We start from the raw sequence: 17,538 nt of genomic DNA, 5'->3' as shown, positions 1-17,538 counted from the left end.
AATGCTGTGGAAAAGAAAAGCATACCTGTCCACCAGATTGGCTGCCTCCTGAAGAAAAGCCCTATAAAAAAATTGAAAACCATTTATTTCTGTGTTACTGAGTAATATTTTCCYTTTTTCTATGGTGTCCTTGATATTTTAACTTGCTTCTAACATAAACTCTAAATTGTGCTTCTTGAACCAAGGACCAGTTTAAGAATTTTCACCACAGGCCACTGTAGCACTGACATAGCATGATCTGACACACCACACTGATGCATATTTACAGACTTTCATGCACTTGTGCTTTAAACCCTTTTTTCACAGAATATTCTTTTCAAAAAATACAGAAGAGTCAGTTTGCTTACAGTACTGTGTACTAAAGTTGCATATACTATGAAGGGAAAGATTTTACCTGTCCACTATACTGGTTGCTTCCCATAGAAGCTATACCCTAAGAAATGAAAAAGCATTTATTTTAATTGCTGGAAAACACACTTTTCTTGGTTCCATGGATTTAAATGCCACATGACTGTGAATGCTTCATTTGCCAGCATTTTAAAATCTAATGGCCTTTAAAGTGGCTATAGTTTATATAGAATAGTAAAGTTTAAATCACAGACAGCTTCAAGCAGGTGTGAATACTTGTGAATGCAGTTGCTTTGGTCTCAGTGCTCACAGCAGGTGCRTATGTTTTACTTTTGCTTGTGCTCTGACACAATAGTCTTATATTCATCTATTCTGACTTTAARTAACCACTTTATCCCTATTTACATATTTAGCATAAAATAGGAAAGGGAGAGAGGTGAACCACAGAAGTAAACCACATAAATGAAAAAACAATTCTCACTTGTCCTCCGTAAGGGGTGCCACCTGAGAAATATGGACCCTGAAAGAGAGATATCAATTAGTTCTCTACCAAAGAGGAGAGCTTACTGTCAAGAGTTAAGAGACTGTGACAATAGCAGAAGTAAAAATGGGCCCAGGTTTAGCTGTACAAAGGGGAAAACAAAGACATAACTGTATGTACCATGATACRAAAGAGGTATTGACTATTGTTTTGTACTGCTTCACCTCCTATACCTTTAGGCCATGGTACAGCTATTAGAGAAATGTTACTTTTTGCAGTCAATATAAAAGTACTAAGGTTTTATGTAAAAAATATCTTTTAGATAAAGATACACAGTAAGAGATTCTCACCTGTCCACCATACTGGCTACCTCCTGAGAAGTGTGAACCCTGAAGAAAAAGAATGAAATATTTTCTATATTCATTTTATGAGAATTCTTAAGCAATGGTCCATTTGAAGGAGATACCTAATTTCTTTCAGTGCAAAACTATGAGTGGGCAGGACCAGACTGCACAGAAAGGCATGCGAGTCTCACCTGGATTTACCATGGTGCATCAGAGAAGTTATATCTCCTAAAAATTCTCCTGCGGTTTTGTATCACACACATTTATAATTACCATATATCTTGTAGCAAATGTATGTAAGAACATATAAAATCAGTCTATTTAAAATATTCTTTTGCATGGAGAGCTATTAGTTCTCTTAGATGAAATCCTAGCCACTACAAGAGAAGAATTCTCACCTGCCCACCATACTGGCTTCCTCCTGAAGGTGAACCCTGAATAACAACAAAAAATAAATAAAATCTCCTTTACACCTATTTCGTGGGCTTCAAAAAATGTTGATCAATACCATTAATTCTCTTGGATGAAATCCTAACCACTACAGGAGAAGAATTCTCACCTGCCCACCATGCTGGCTTCCTCCTGAAGGTGAACCCTGAATAACAACAAAAAATAAATGAGATCTCCTTTACACCTATTTCATGGGCTTCAAAAAATGTTGGCCAATATAATGGAGACATGCTAACTAATTTCAGAAAGACACGTCTCACTTCAGAGAACTGTATGCAAGCACATTTATGACCTAGTCCTGCAAACATCAGCCGAGACAACCATGCACTGCATGCTATTTCTTAGTAGTTTTAAAACACCTTCAGATAAGGACTGTATTTTTTTAAACATGGCAGCAACATAATGCCATAGGCAAAGATCTACTGACAAGATCTGAGTTTAAGATATTAAGGTAGGCAGCTGGATAGACAATAAGGCACAAGTTATAAATAGGGCTAAATTATAAAAGCAGGGATTGTTAGTGCTTACTTGTCCACTGTAACTGCTGCCTCCATAAGACGATGATCCCTGGAAAGATAATGAAAATCAGATATTTCTGTTTCATTACCTATCTTTAATTTAAGATATGAGAGATATCATATGGTATTTTAATTTAAGATATGAAAAAAAGACATCTGTATTAGGGTTTTTTAATCATTTTGTTTGTAAAGTTTGAAGAATAAACTATTTTTGTCTTTCTTGAATTCATAACGCTACAACAGGGAATAGATAAATGTAAAGTTTCTTGAAGTACTGAGGTAGCTAGCTGGATAATAATTTACTTGATAGCAGGCAAATACTGGGAAAACCAGCATATCATATACAAATACCAAAAGTAATTGCTTACACGGTCTCCATACTGGCTCGCTCCAGAGGAATAGGAACTCTGCAAAAGACAAAGATATTGAATTCTCTTCCTTGCTCCTTCACATCCTGCTAGCTTGTGCCCCTGTGTCTATGAGACGTGCTGTGCTCATCTGATTTTTTTTTTTTTTTTTAAGAAAACCACATATACATTGATTAAATGTACATTGACAGCAATATCACTTTATCCTGCAAATGATATGGAATAAAACAAGGCAGCATTTAAGGTGAATACCTTAAATTAGGTTTCTTTTTCACCAAGCCAAGCACAGGTTCAAATCATACATCCAAGGAACCGTTATTTTGCCTGGACATGATTTGTTTTCTGTGTTTTACATTTTTCTCTCCTTTTTTCAATGACACACACTCCCTCTATTTCTGGTGAATCACCATGTGGTATTGTTAATGATGTTACTGAACATGGCCCACCGCTCTTCCCTGTCACCATGCTTACGGTCGTGAGTTTGACGTTCAAAAGCAAACTGCAGCATCATTTGGGACTTGGGCTAGGCCTGAGACTTTAACCCTGCCCTCTTTCCCACTGTGCCTTAGCTTGAGCATTTTCTATCCCACACTGGAATCTGCCACAGCAGCAGTATATGATATAATTCAGGTGGCTGGCAGCTGCCTGTCCTAGCAAGCACTTGGACAGATACCCAGAAAGAATGCTTACCCCTCCACTCTGATGGCCACCAGATGATAATAGAGCTCAGCTATTTCATTAAACATTTCTGTTTCCTTGTTGGGAAAGTTTAAGACATGGGCTGTAGGATGAACAGTATTTTTTCAAGTTTTCTGCTTGGTTCTAGAGTGATGTTTCTTTGTATAGAAAGATACATACTGGGCCAAAGCTAGCAAGAAAGGGCTGGTTACCAAATTGGTCTCTGAAACCAGACAAGGTGATCTCATACAACAAGAGGTCTCTTCAAAGAKGGGAGATTTAAATCATTTTTCTTCTTAATGGAAAAAAATAAGAATCAACAACATTGCATTTTTATCGTTTCYCTTGCTTCCAGGGTAAGCTTCATTATATAAATGTTGCAAAAAAATGTGCAACTAACTAGTGACTAAAAAGGCAACTAACTAGTGACTAAGAGACCCATTACATATCATTTTAAGGATGTAATAAATTTGAAGAAAAAATAACAGACTTTCTGCTCTTTAACCAACGTTCCCATATCAAAACAACAATATTTAATCAAATTTGTAGATAACCGTATTTTTAAGTGGCCAGCTGGCTCTCCCTTTGGAATAACTTACGTGGCTACTGTACTGGCTGCCTCCAGACAATGAAGTATCCTGGAAAAAAATGCCCATCAGTTATTTTTCTTTAATATAACATTATTAAATTAAGACTTTTTGAAGGACAATAGTGTATACATCTTTATTTTTTCTGCTTGAATTTAAGCTCCACTCAAAATTTAAAGTCTATCCTTCCCTATTTTGTTAATCACCTAAAAATTACTGTGTACCTGTCCACCAAATGACTATCTGCAGAGCCCATTATCAAAAATGAACAAGTTGTTTCACTTCAAAGGGTCTGAAGAAAGGAAGCTTACTTCTTTCAGTTTAAAAGCAGTGAGCTCCCTGAAGAATGCCATAAGCAGCAAAAAGCTTTGAATATGTATTCTTCATATTGCTTCTGACCTTTGGAGTATAGCTACAACTGATTACCAATCAAGGTAAAATTTATATTTACACTGTTTGTGCCAAAGAACATTCTTCATTCAAAGACCGACTCTTTAACCTCAATAGCCATCATATTGACAAAACAAACTCAGGGTACCCTKAAAATTTGATGAACAGTGCTTACATTTGCAGAGGAGTCACTTCTRGTTAAAGAAGGGGATCCACCCTGTAAAATGATAATATTAAAAAGGAATAATGAAACATCTTCTGATTTATATCATTAACTAAAAATCAAAATAAAACCTTAGAACAGCTCTTTTATAGGATTTTCAAGGAAAAATATCACAGTCTGAGCTTATCTTAAACCTCATTTACTTTAACTTCCTAAGATGATTAATAGTTTTTTTTGGCCTAGAAGACTATAAATCATAAAGAACTATTTTTGCATCCACACATGCCTAATTGCCTAGGAAGTAACAACCCCACTCCAAGTTCATGAACCTCCTTTGCATATTACAGGTTGACTGACCAAATACTATTTTCTTTAGAAAGCATTTATTACTCTATTTTACAGTCTCTAAATAATATCTTATGCACTTTTCTTAAAAGTACCGATGAGAAGTGGCTCTGATAGTTTTTTGTTCATTTAGTAAAGACTGGTTTCTGAAGCAACCTTTTATGGTCRGCAGTTTTGTAGAGCTAGTATTTCACCTGCCCTTTGTGATAGATTTTTTTCTTCAGTTAACTCCACTATATAGTTTTCTGTTCTAGAGCAAAAAAAAAATACTGCTTTTCTGCAGCTTTTCTTTGAAGATGAGATTATACGACAACTGAGTATTGCTACTGAGTACATGTATGTTGCTGCAACTTTGGAGGCATTAAACTCTTCATTATGGCATAATAAGAAATAATTTCTATCCTGTCAGCAACATTTATGACAGCAAAAACATTGAACATAAAACTAACAATACATTCAAATATATGAATAATGTAATGTAGAAACAAATAGGTTTGCAGCTAGTTTTCCATTTGCATACATAATCAAGAAATATAATAAATGAAGAAACCTTACAGAGCTTGCCCCGGAACAATCACATCCACTCTATAAAGAACATAGAAAATGTGTAAAATCTCAAGAACATAGCATTGAAAAGGACAAATCAAATTCTTTTTTCTACCATCTAGGTATCCAAGACATAAAATTACATTCGTAACTGTCCCTGTACAATTAGTTTCTTGTTCTTCTCATCCTCTGTAACTACTGCTGCTCTTGGCACTTCGATGGTGTGTAATCTCCTAATCTTATTATCTTCAAATCTTTATAAACATTATCTCGAAAACCCTGCTCACCAAAACAGTGTAATAAATTCTGAGTAGTACTACAGAACATGTATTTTTTTTTAAGGGAGACAGTGCGCCTGGGTTACATGCTACATTCCAGCAATCTCCGGATGTTCTGGAAAACACTAAAGATGACTCCCAATGAAAGACTACCAGGCAATTTCTCCTCTGAGGTAACTAAGAGAGAGGTGGCCAGCAGGTTTGCATATTCAGTCTGCATGGGATGGGTATGAATATTTGGGGATGGGGAAATGAGATGGGGATAGGGTGGGTATTTAGCGCCATCGCAGACRCAGAAGCTCAAATACAATCCAGGCAGATTGCTACTTTGGCCACAATGATCTCTGGATAACACAGAAAAAAGAAAACAATGCACTGCTGAGACATGGGGCAGCGGGGACGCTGGTGAAGGAAAACAGTTTTTGTGAAAGAAAAACACTCAATGTAAGTTATGACTGAGATTTGCAATAATTGAAGTCTATGGAAAAGCATACCTGTCCACCAGATTGGCTGCCTCCTGAAGGTGAGCCCTGCAAAAAGTTATGCTTTCATTTAATAGATCTTCAACTTTGATATATCTTTTACTAGTTTAATTATTTCTGAAAATAGAAATCTGATAAGAACCCTATTTTATCTATAGAAAGTTTAATGAAGATTTATAAAACCACAATAGTCTAGAAACATTAGAAATAATATATCATGGAGAAAGATTTCCTACCTGCCCACTATACTGGGTACTTGCTGATGAAGCTGAGCCCTGAAAAAAATTGAAAGCCAATTAACTTCTGTTTCAAAAATACTCTTCATATCAAATATTTATTACTTGCATTTGAGTAGATATGCTTACATGTCCTGATTGACTGCCTCCCGGTGAATAAAAGTCCTGTAAAAAAATACAGGGAAGTACRTGAAAAAATGAAAATAGACCTTCTTTTGTAGTGCGGAAATATTATGACGTTAGCAGAACACTCCATTTTGCCTCTCCATATCACTCAGCTTCCAATCATGAATTGTTTGAGACCAACAAATACTTTCTGCATAAATCGGCACATGCATCTATGTCTATCAAAAAATGCTAATTTAATGAAAGGTATTCTCTTGAATACAATGAAAAAAGAATTCCTTTTTTTGCCCATTTTTTCCATTTCCTTTCCCATTAATTCTAATAAGAATTTCCCATTAATTCTAAATTAAGTAAAAAATGACAGGAAAATAGATGCCATTGCAAATAATAAAAGCACAAGAAAGGGTTTCAATTAGAATAAATGCTGGGTGCAACACAGCATTGGAAGCCTTCTGCATTAATGCAATGAATCACAAGGCTGAAACACAAACAAGTAAATCATGGCACCATGCTTATAAATGTGATTTGACATTCAAGAGCACACTGCAGCATCAACTGGGATTTAGGTTATTCCTGAAGCACTTCAAACTAGGCCCTCATTCCAACTATGCCTTATCCCACACAGGAATCCGCCACGTCAGTAGGACACAGCTTGGACAGAAACCCAGGGAACAAGTGAAGCAGGAATGCTTACCCCTCCACTCTGTGGGCTGCCAGATGGTGAAGGTGAGGGTGAAGCCTGTAAGATATTAGAAGCCAGTTATTTCATTAAACATTTCTACTTCCTTTTAAGCAAGGGCAGAAGATAAAGTACTGCTTTCTCTATGTGACTTTTGATGACAATTTTCTCTTGTTTAGAAGGTAGACATAGACTGTAAAATGAGCGGGATTCTCTCAWCTCCTCTGCTCCTTTCTAGGAAGAGCGATTTCTTCATATGTAAAGTCAGCCAAAACTGGCAAGAAAGGCTTAGGTGACTGATGAAATCATTAAAAACAAACCAAAAAAAAAAAAAACCCAAACAAATAAACCCAGAAAATTTGAATAATTAATGGTGATCTGCTTAACCAACAGTAATAAATGTTAAAAAGGCAGATATTTCTACAGAATAAAAAAATTAAAAAGGAGATCACATCGTAATCTGCATTTGGATAATACAGGTAAAAATCTCAGTCCTTTAAAAGACGTCCTAATACACACCAGTGTTTACACTTGAATTTCATATGTTACCATGGCCTTCTGTAGGACTTTATTTTTGTTTTCCCTTATTAACATCCAGAATAAAATTGATACTGAAACCGTGTAAGGAAACTGATAGAACATAATACTTTTAGTTAAATTGGACATCATAACCCATAGTAAAAGTTGGTTTGAAGTGCACACTGAATTTTAAATTTATGAAATTTATGGAGAACAATATCCTGCTAATCAAGGTACTGAAAAAGAGGCTTTTAAAATAGAATTCATTGCTAAAGAATCAGGGAAAATAAGACTTGGAAAGTTTTCTAAAAACCTAAACCAGAAGTAATGAGAAATATACTTTAGTCAGGAAAAATGTATGTTCTTAAGAAAAGCAAATACTGCTCATCCTACTACATGAAAACAGACTATCATTAGGCAATATGCAAACAAACTTGAATATTCTCACAAAGCTGGCACTGGAAAAGCACAAAGGAAGTGAAATGTAGTGGAAGTAGAAAATGAATTGGAAATGAAAGGATAGGAAATACAGTCTCTGCAGTAGTGATCATAAATGAAATTGATTTGTGAAAAAGAATAATAAGAGATGATTAAGGATCAAATATGATATGTTTCAAGAAAACTTGAATTTAAAATAATCTGGCTGTTAAGAAAAATAAATTGGAAAATTTGATCTATGGGAAGAAATAAGAGAAGTGATTACTATGATAGTCCATAATAATAAGCATATGAAGGAAACTTAATGCAAAAGGGAAAAAAGAACAAAAAAGAATAAGAATGGTTGATCACACATGGTGGCAACACTTCTGTTGTAATATTATTAAATTAATGCTATTGAATCAACTCCATTAAATTACTGGACACAAGAACTTGGTTGTTTGGTATATTGTAGACATGTTGTGGATACTATGTTTTAAGGGAAAGAGTGAAATAGAAGAACCAAACTTCATTTTTGACTTCTGCTTCTCAAGACCAATACACAAATGTGTGATTGTTATAAGAACTGTAGTTACTGCAGTTCTAATTCGCTAAGTCCTTATTGTACCATATCAGAATAACATCACACAATTTAAATCTTCATGTTTTCCTTTCGCTTCATCTATAGAAATAATATATTTTTTTAAAAAGTTCTTAAAGCACACTAGTAAGTATCAGAGATGACTGGAATTTGCTGTGAAGATTCTCTTGAAGATAAGATGATGTGTGCTATATAAGAGATGTAAGACTTGTATGAGATCCACATAAGCACCTAGATTTCTTGAAAGGAAGTAAATTCTCAGATCAATACACTTGAGAAGAAATGCTTACACTTTCATCAGATTCACCGTCTCCTATAGAAGGTGAATCCTGTAAAAGAATTGAAAAACATTTATTTTCATAGGAAAGTTATTCTTTTATACAATCTTACTTGTGGAAAATACAAATAATCAGAATAGAAACAATAAGATACTTAGAGAACATCCAAGAAATTGAAAAACATAAGCAAAAGAAATGAGACGATTTGATTTTTTTTGTTGATTCAAATTTTTTTACTGGTAATGATAAGGAAATAAGGTTTGCAGGTATTTGGGGAAAAGACTGATAACAAACCAGTACTCACAATAGATTAGATTTGAATTTGAATATGAAGGTAAAAGAGAACTACATAGCAGGAAACAGCCATAGCAGCTTCCTTTAATAAAATAAAATGCACAGACATAAGGTGAAGTTTATGGTAAAAATCTGAGTAAACACAACAGATCTATATATAAGCCTTCCAAACAAAACTACATTGTCACAAAGTGAGATTGGGAATCTGTTCTTTACTTAAATAATTTATTATAACAAGATGTTAACAAATAAACCTAAGCGTGCAGAGCACAAGGCTGAATATAGAGACAGATGCTGATAGATGGACCTTGCTTATGAAAGCAAGGAATGAGAAGGTAGGATGAATGACATGAGGTTTTTTTTGTTTGTTTGTTTTTTGTTTTTTTTTTTTGGTTTAAAGGAGATTGAAGGTGTAAGAAAACTGAGAACTGACTTCTATAAAAAGTTGTAAAAAAGCTTAGTCTAACATCTATGTTAAATAGCTAGATAGCAATTAAATCTTGTTAATATTTTTAATTGTAAGATTGTCAGTTGCTGCTTAAATGGAAGAGGATAAAAAATGATTTTCGTTGTAAATATGCTTTTTTTGGAAAACATTTTAGATGAAGTTGACTTGCAAAATGGAATGTGCTTTGACAAATCCCATTTTCTGTTTTCTTCTTAGCATTCTGCACTAGAAGTAGAAATAAGGCATTTTTCTATAAAACAAAATAGCATCTAGGTTATAAGTCTTTCACTTTTAATGAATAATTTTGCATGACTTTGGATGGTTATAATGTACTGTTAAATAAAACAGAAAGAAGGTGTTTTTTTACAGAATAAGCCTCCAATGAGATTTGCATCAGTAAATCAGCAGTTATATTAATACAAACAATAGAGCAGGCAAAAATACAAGCTTTAAATATAGCATGTCTATTTACTAGGAGAAATTCTTCTGCATAAGTAAGGGGTGTAAAGGAAATATCTAGTCTCTTTCCTTTTGAGTGAGTTAATGTATAAATAGTAATTTTGGAAGAAGGAAGTGTTATACTGATTAACAAATTGAAGAATCATGTTAGCATAGTAAATATGATAATCTCTTCAGTGCATCAGATTCCCTCCATTAAGGAAATATTAGGAGTTGCAAAAATTAAACAGAAACAACAGATAAAATGATATTTGTATGATCATTATTTAAAAATAATGGAAATAAGGGACCAAGTGCATGAAAGAAACAATGCATTTAGCTTTAGCATTTCATATATAAGAGAAATGATATGTACCTGACCATAAGGTCCACCACCACTGTATGTGGAAGATCCATCCTATTCAGAAAGATAAATCATTTCCATACTGCAAATGGACTTTTCTTTATGAAAGGTTACCGTAGGGWTCCCCCTCAGGGAAGATTAAAGACATGAGAGGATTTATTTAATTAATCATGAGCTTCTTAACAGCTATTCTGATATTTCCTTGTAAAGGTTATTTTGCCTATTAATAAATGTGATTCTCAACTCATATTRTTATATCCACTTTTGAAGACATCTTCAACTGTCTGATAGTTCAAAGCAAGTGTTKTTGAGAAGATGTTTTGTCTGTTTGGGCTATTTAAAATACAACAAGCCATAACTACATCTTACTCCCCAGTTTTCATGTTGCCTTTTTAAGAGTATATGCAATTTTATTGCTCAAATAAAAAAAATTAATTGAAATGAAGTGAGAGCCAAAATACAGTGTATATATATATATATACACAGTATATACAGGAACCTTAATTCAAGAAGAAAAAGAGTATATACCTGGCCATAAGATTCACTGCTGCTGCCATAGACTGAAGACCCTCCCTGCAGAGAAAACAAAAGAAGTTGTTTTGGTTCTCCCAAGAAATATTTTTTCGTCTTTTCAAAGGACTTCAGGAATCAAGATAATAGGAGTCTGTGTTACCTTACCTGTCCATGAGATCCACCAGGATAGAAGGAAGATCCTCCCTATACAGGAAACAAAAAAGGTCACTGTTTTGCAGTTCCCTCAAGAAATATATTTAGGCTGTTCTTGTGCAGGAGCAACAAACAGAATATTTACCTGGTTACCAGAATAAGTGCTGTGTGATGAACCTGGTGCTCCCTAAAAGGAAAACAGAGACCAGCTATTTTCTTGCAAACAAGAGGGTTGTTTAAATACTAATGCATCCAATTTTCACTTTTCACTCTTTCAGCAGACCTTTATGTTCCATATAAAAATTAAGAACAATACTGTTAAAGTGGAAAAATCCTTTTGGCAATAATTTTCTTATTCCCCAAGCAAGCTGTAGATACCATTCYGTATTGTGTTCTGTTAAACTGAACACCACGAGGTTACAACAGGGCTGATTTAAGTTTGCTGCTCTAAAACAAAACTCTCTGTTCCATAATTACAGTATTTCATATGGCAACCACCATATCTGGAATCCAGAGGCAAGGGTAGCAGCAGTCTGTGCTGCCTCTACAGGGGAGGAAGAGTGTTTACCTGTCCATAAGATCCACCAGGATAGAAGGAACCTCCCTGTGCACAAGACAGAATGGGTTACTGTTTTGTAGTCAGATGCTCCTTCAGGAATGCTTTTACGTGGAGCTTCCGAATAGAATGATTTATCAGAATATTTACCTGATCACCAGAGTATGTGCTGTGTGAAGAAACTGGGGATCCCTGAAAGGAAAAGTACAGACTAGTTATTTTCTTGCAAACAAGATGGTTTAGATAGCACGGTGCTGATTCTGACTTGAATCTAATATTGTTTAAGTAAGGCAAACCTTCTGACACAACATTCTTAGCTGAATGAAAGACCTTCTCATGGAAGTCACTGATACATTTTTGTCCTTTTGTCTGATGGATTTCATCCTGCTGGGCTGCATGCATGTCAAATTTGTACATCTTGAGCATCCTTGAATTTGAGCTACTTACTGCTCTAGGTGACTCTGCATGTGCAGGGAGATTGGATTAGATGATCTCTAAAGGTCTCTTCCAGCCTTAACAATTCTATGATTCTATAGGCCATGTTATGTTTGATTTCACTGCTGGACGTTTAAAAATAGTATTTTATAACAGCTCTTATATGATGAGTATAGGAAGCAATGTAATAGGAGTCTGTGCTATCAATACATGCCAGAAAAAAAAAAAAAAAAAAACACTCGCCTCTCCATAAGATCCACCAGGATAGAAGAAAGGACCTCCCTATGCAGGAAATAAAAAAGGTCACTGTTTTGCAGTTACAGCGTTCCCTCAAGAAAGACATTTAGGCTGCTCCTCTGCAGCAACCATGAACAGGATATTTACCTGGTTACCAGAATAAGTGCTGTATGATGAACCTGGTGCTCCCTAAAAGGAAAACAGAGACCACCTATTTTCTTGCAAACWAGAGGGTTGTTTAAATACTAATGCATCCAATTTTCACTTTTTACTCTTTCTGCAGACCTTTATATGTTCCATATAAAAATTAAGAACAATACTATTAAAATAGAAGAAACCTTTTGGTAATATTTTTCTTAGCCTGTTAAAATTTGAAGTTGCTGCAAAGTTACTGCTCTAAAACAAAACTCTGTTCCATAATTACAGTATTTCATATGGCAACCACCAYATCTGGAATCCAGAGGCAAGGGTAGCAGCAGTCTGTGCTGCCTCTACAGGGGAGGAAGAGAGTTTACCTGTCCGTAAGATCCACCAGGATAGAAGGAACCTCCCTGTGCACAAGACAGAATGGGTTACTGYTTTGTAGTCAGATGCTCCTTCAGGAATGCTTTTAAGTGGAGCTTCTGAATAGAATGATTTATCAGAATATTTACCTGATCACCAGAGTATGTGCTGTGTGGAAAACCTGGGGATCCCTGTGGGAAAAATGCAGACTAGCTATTTTCTTGCAAATACACACTGAARTATAAATTAGTGTGATTCTGAATTTTGTTCCAAAAGGACATTCTTGTAACCATTAGAAGAGAATGCTTGCACTTTTTGTTGTTAAAGGTGAAAAAAATTTTATTACGAACTTCTCTCAAGGGGTTGTAGGAYCCCAAAACATAATTCACACCTTTTCTTTTCCTATTCTTACTTTAAGAATTGTAAGTTGCACTCAATGGACTCTTCTTTGTTATACAGAAAGAAAATGCTTGTCCSTAATCATGTTAAAATCAATAAAAATACAGAAATTTTGAAATTATAAATCTTATTTCAGCTCATTGCTGAAAGAAGAAAGACTTTTAAAAGCAAATAACATCCATTATTACTGTTGCATCCCCTTTACATGGAAAAATAAAATTCCATAGTTTGGTTGCTTCCACAGAGAAGATGTTGAGATCATGCTCTTGTTATTAGAAAACATTTTGAAGAAATGTTGAATAATTGCAGCATGAGGAATCTGAGTATCCATATAGGAAAACACTATATTATTCCACTTTTAAACAATATGATTTAAATTTCAGTAGCTTAGAATCTTAATTTAGAATCTTTTCCACATTAACAAAGATTGGTTTTAACTGTCCATATAAAGGGAGAAGAATTAGTTACCTGATTGTAAGATCCACTGCTGCCTCCATATACAGAAGATCCACCCTGTTCAGAAAGATCGTAAGATTTTGCAAATGGAGAACTTTCTCAGGAAAGATTTTTCTATAAATCTCTTGAGTCAAGATACACAGTGCCAAAAAAAAAAAAAAAAATCACCAGCAACAACAAAAACTTGTGCCATATGTAAAATCTTAGTAAATAATATATTGATATATGATAAATATATATGCCTATCCCCAGCCTCCTAACAGCTGTTTTGCACTGCTGCATTTATAGCTGGAAAGTAAGGGCTGACAGTGCATTGCACTGACAAAAGAATAAGGTTCATCTGGCTACAAGCTAGTTCAACTGCAATACCCATGGTAACTATATTCTTTGATATATTCATGGAGGCATTGCATAAGAGAAAAGCTTATCCATTGTTGCTGGTCATGCAATTGCAATGATTCTCCTTATAGGATAGGATTAGTTATTAAGAGATTATATTTTGAAATATTTATTAAATGTTGATGCTTTAGGCACATTATTTTCCTGCACCAGTGAGAAATATAACAAACCTAATTGCATTTAAGTTTGTGGTTACGAGAATTTTTAGTACTGACTATTTTTCAAAAGTTTTGAAGAACTATATACCTGTAACAATATGACAGCTATAYGTATAGCTGCCAATGCAGAAAGCATTTTGATTACCAAAGACAGTTATAGAAAGTTAGTCACCAATTAGTAATTATGCATCTATAGCCACCTGGAACTCACTGTTCCATTTCTTTATAGTTCTATCCATACTAAGAAAATTATCAATGATGTCCAGATGTCCATACTTACTAGATAATTAATTCAAAATACTCAATTATGCATATGGAAATATATATTTAGGAAAAAAATTACCTGTCTCATACCACTACTTCCATCAGGACAAATGCAGCCACCCTGTAGATAAAAAAGAAAACTTTTTTTTGTGGAAGTTTGAATAAAATCTTATTTCAAATGTGAAACTGTTCAGAGAAAGAAAGACAGGGTAACTACATAGTGGCTGTGATCCTTCTTATGTCTAGACTGAATAAGTGGGCAGGACAGCTCTATACATTCAGGGTTTGCTTTGGAAATTAGACGAACATTAAAATCTTCCAATGCTATGTCTCAGTGAGAGCTGCCACATCAAAAAAAGAACTATTTGGGAAACCAGGGGTACAGAGAATCACTTTGTGCCTTTACTCATATAATGTAKGGGAGCTTGCAACAGTCTTGAGAAATCATTTCCGGGAGCTGTCTTAGATAAAGCTAATAGAAACAGGATCATTTCACTTACAATTTAATGCCCTTAACATTACCAATAACATTACCAAGCCTGCATGCAAAGTTAAAGAAATTAAACTCTTACTCCTAAGTTTAGATTAAGTATTGGAAAGTTAACTAGTAATGACTAGACAAAAATAGAGAAAGCCTAACCTGGCTACTTGATCCGCCACTGGTTGCAATAAATGATTCACCCTGTGAACAAATCAATCATTTTTTATAGAAAAATTTATCAGATCAAAAGCTTAGAAAGATTATAAATGAAACAGATTTATATATCCAGCTATTGCCTAGAATCCTGGAACAGGATTGTTTCTAAACCAGGTTCTAAAACTGTTTATAATRCAGTATTTTCAAAATATAAAAACATGATGTAGAGAAACACATAATGCTTTCCTGCTTAGTGGAGTGAAGGACAGAGGAGACAACATATTCTGGGTCCATTATTATTAATAGCTGCGCAAAATAACATAACATAAATAACATTAAGTGGAAAATGCTATCAAATCAAAATATCACTCTTTTACATAGCTAGATTAGTGGAACATATTGTTCAGAAACTGAGATATGATTTACTAAAAAGCTCCTTGCTATGAAATCAAGAAGCAGACACTGTTATTACCTGGAAGTTGGTGTGGTTGCTATTTGAAGTAGAAGATTCATTCTGTAAAAGAAATGAGAAATTACTCATTTTGCTACGAGTACAATCCTTAAAAAAAAATGCATCTATTGAAAAAGAATTACCTATCCCTAAACAGAATGATCTATTATAGAAGTTAAATTCTTACGCTTCTTTTCATAAGTAATATACTAAGCAGCTGTAACACTAGCAACAGTTAAGGAAAAAAAGACAAKTATTGTTTACCTGTGGGTCATAGCCTCTTTTGCTCAAAACATGTGTTGTATCCTGCATAAAACAAAGAAAATGTTTAGAAAGACAGGAAAAGTCTGATATATAGAATCATCCATAGGCCTCTTTAATTGTGCTTTTTACAGCAACTGCAGACTCATTAAGGAATTGCTATTCAATGTATACATTATTATAAAACATAATGGTAATTGGTCATAGTTTTTATGGGCTACTGCAGTCTTATTTTAAGCTATGAAATACACTTTTATACTTCATTCCAACATGCTGAGCACAATAAATTATGAAATATTATTCTTAACTACTTCAATATTCTATCTTAAGTTAAACATTTTGTCTGTCTTCTGTTGCCATAATACTCTTATAATTCAACCTACCTCAATTTGGATCAACTCTTTGTGCTTTCTGAAGAATATGGAGCTGAGTTGTCCAGTACCTCATAGCAGAATTTTCAGGTGTTTTTTTAAATTAAGATAAAGCTTTCAAGGAGGGAAGGATAGAGCTCCTTTTTATTTTATTTTACTTTATTTTTTACTTAAATAGGTTTCTATTCTATTACAGCAAAAATAAGTATAATTAAAAGTCCTATAAGCAATGAGAAAAAAGTTACTTACACGTGCAACAAGCACCTTCTTTTTTGAACAACTAGAACTCTGTAAAGGAGTCAGAAGCCAGTTATTGTTTTATAGGTAGAGGTATCAAACAAAGTACTCTCATCAAACATCTATCCAAACTTGTCAAGGTGGCATATGCAGCCACAGGAAAATGAGAGCATTCTGATTGATCTTACACTGGATTACATTGTGAAAATACTCATATTAGAGAAATCTGAAAATGAAAGTACAACTACTACCACAAGTGATAGACAACTAGTTTTGGAATTAGAGATAAGAGTGTCATTTATCTCCTGAAAACCTCATACAAGCATGAATAGCAACCAAAATCAAATCTTCCTATAAAACCAACTATAAGTTTGAAACTAACTGCATCACAATATCAAGCTAATAAAAGTTAGTTACGCTCTCCCTACTTGCARTGTTTTTCTTTCAGAATTCAGTATGAGTTAGTACAAGCATAAAGTATGGTTTGCCRTGTCTACAGTGCATTCAAAGGGTGATTCCAATTTTAAATAAGCTGGCTTGAATATTTTCAAAGATGAGCTAACAAGAGCAAAACGCTCATGTTAAACTCTTCACCTGAATATTTTCATAGTTTTGCAACCTACCTTCAGGCAGGTAGTACATGTTGCCACAGTTGTCATTTTGTTATGAGTCTTAAATTGCATATTCTTAGGCTATTTTTTTTACATTATGACTCCTTGATAAGAATATCCTACCTAGCAGAGTATAATGTCTCCCTCAGTATAGCTATTTTGGTTTAGAACACAACCTGTGCAATGAACGTATCTTTTTTCTCCCTCTCTCTCCCTTTTCTAAACACAGCACCTGCCTCAGTAGCCCCTGCTTTTGTGTAAGTTGATAAAAGCAAATTCTTTTACAATGATGTCCTGAAACACAACCTGGATAAAAATAACCAAGCAAATAATAGCATGTTCAGACAAGATTCTCTTAAACTGACCTTGTGCATTATTTTAGTGCTTTCAAGGTAAACACAAGCAAAGGTGAAAGATGTTTATAAAAGGCCTTAATTCTTCCTATCAGTGTTTGATGCAGAACTAAAGTAAYAGAGAATAAACACATAGGGAAAATAAATATAGGGGAAATGAAGCCC

This window comes from Nothoprocta perdicaria, unplaced genomic scaffold (genome assembly GCF_003342845.1).
Source record: "Nothoprocta perdicaria isolate Ctin4 unplaced genomic scaffold, notPer1 scaffold_20, whole genome shotgun sequence".
Lineage (NCBI taxonomy): Eukaryota > Metazoa > Chordata > Aves > Tinamiformes > Tinamidae > Nothoprocta > Nothoprocta perdicaria.
The sequence above is the reverse complement of the archived record's forward strand: the minus strand, read 5'-3'. Positions refer to the sequence as shown.